This window comes from Alligator sinensis, unplaced genomic scaffold, assembly GCF_000455745.1.
Source record: "Alligator sinensis unplaced genomic scaffold, ASM45574v1 scaffold180_1, whole genome shotgun sequence".
Lineage (NCBI taxonomy): Eukaryota > Metazoa > Chordata > Crocodylia > Alligatoridae > Alligator > Alligator sinensis.
This window is the reverse complement of record NW_005842640.1, coordinates 406,146-408,096: the sequence shown is the minus strand read 5'-3', so window position 1 is coordinate 408,096 and position 1,951 is coordinate 406,146.

Below are 1,951 nucleotides of genomic sequence, written 5' to 3'. Positions count from 1 at the left end.
GTCCCTGGAAAAATCATGGAGCAGATCCTTAAGGAATCCATTTCTAAGCACTTGGAGGAGAAAAAGGTAATTAGGTACAGTCAGCATGGATTCACCAAGGGCAAGTCATGTGGAGGACGGGGCTAGGATTCAGAGAGACCTCGACAAACTGGAGGATTGGCCCTAAAGAAACCTCATGAGTTTCAATAAGAAGAAGTTCAAAGTCCTGCTCTTAGGCTGGAATTATCCCATGCACCAGTGTAGGCTGGGTACTGACTGCCTAAGAAGTACCTCTGCAGAAAAGGGCCTGGTGAACAATAAGCTGAATATGAGCCAACGGTGCGCCCTTGTTGCTGAGAAAGCTAATGGCATACTGGGCTGCATTAGTAGGAGCGTTGCCAGGAGATTGAGGGAAGTGATTCTTCCTTTCTGTTCAGCTCTGGTGAGGCTGCACCTGGAATACAGTGTCCAATTTTGGGCCCCAGAAAGGTTGTGGACAAATTGGAGAGAGTCCAGCGGAGGGCAATGAAAATGGTGAGGGGGCTAGAGCACATGACTTCTGAGGAGAGGCTGAGGGAGCTGGGCTTATTTAGTTTGGAGGAGAGAATACAGAGGGGATTTAGTAGCAACTTTCAACTACCTGAAGGCTGGTTTAAAAAAAGGATGGAGCTAGACTGTTCTCAGTGGTGGCAGATGACAGAACAAGGAGAAATGGTTTCAAGTTGAAGCAAGGGAAGTTTAGGTTAGATATTAGGAAAAACTTGCTAGGTGGGTAGAAATACTCTGGAACAGGTTACCCAGAGAGATTGTGGAATCTCCATCTTTGGAGGTTTTTAAGACCTGGCTAGACAAAGCCTTGGCTGGGAAGATATAATTGGGGTTGGTCCTGCTTTGAGCAGGGATTGGTGCTTTGAGCTATTTATTCCTATTCGTTTTCCCAAAAATTTAGGAGCCAGAGTCAAAGATCAGGATACCATTATTCCATCTGCTGTTCACACCAGTACAAAAGGGTATCTGTCCCAAAGAACTTACAATGTTAGGACCAAACAAGAGGCAACAGATGGATAAAAACAGAGGGAAGGGCACAATATTGGTCAGCATGATTGAGCTCTGCATGCCAATGTCCTAACCACAGATAAGGTGGGTTTTTTTGTAGGCATCACTGAAAATAGAAAAGTTCAAGGATCAACCTGGGAGAAAGCAAGAATGTACCTGTTTAGAAAATGAAGAAATTGGCTTTTTAGGCTGGCACTGTAGGATAATTAGCAGCAGGCTTCAACATATCAGTAGTGAATCAGAGATGACCAGTTGTGTGGGGATAGTCCATAAAAGACTTTAAAAGCGAAGGCACATAGTTTATTTGCAGAGAAAGGGAATCTAGCAAGTAGCCCTGCTACTCATAACAGTAAAGTTAAACACAAGTGTTAATTTTTGCCTTAATGCTGCAAACAGAGTGTAAGAGGTTGGTGGTGTGCCGCATGGAACGACATCACCTCCCAACTGAAGTGGTAGTGTTTCATCGTTGTAAAGATCTCCTACCATGCCTTTGATGTTATGGGAGATATATCTAGACACACTTGGGAGACAACAGAGATTGGTCATAGGCTCAGGATGCTGGTGGCACTCCGCAGGGCTCCACCATCCCCATCCCCTGCCCTCACCACACCTGATGTTCCAGGCATTGTTACTTGCCTCTGAGGCCGATATTCCTGCCTTCATCCAAAGGATTCTTGACTGGAGTCTTTGGCTTAGTGGCTGCTTGCCCCATTCTTCCCTGCACGGGTCCCAAGGCAGCTCTCTCTCACTTCAGGTCCCCTGTTTCCCTTCTGGGACTGGGACTGACTCTCTCTTCCTCCCCGCCTCTTGGAGAGTAATTTCACCCATGCCTTCTTCTCCTAGGTCCCCGGAGTTGTTCTCTTCACCCATTGGTACTGGACTCACTGGCCGGACTGCCTCTTCTGTCTTCCTGCTG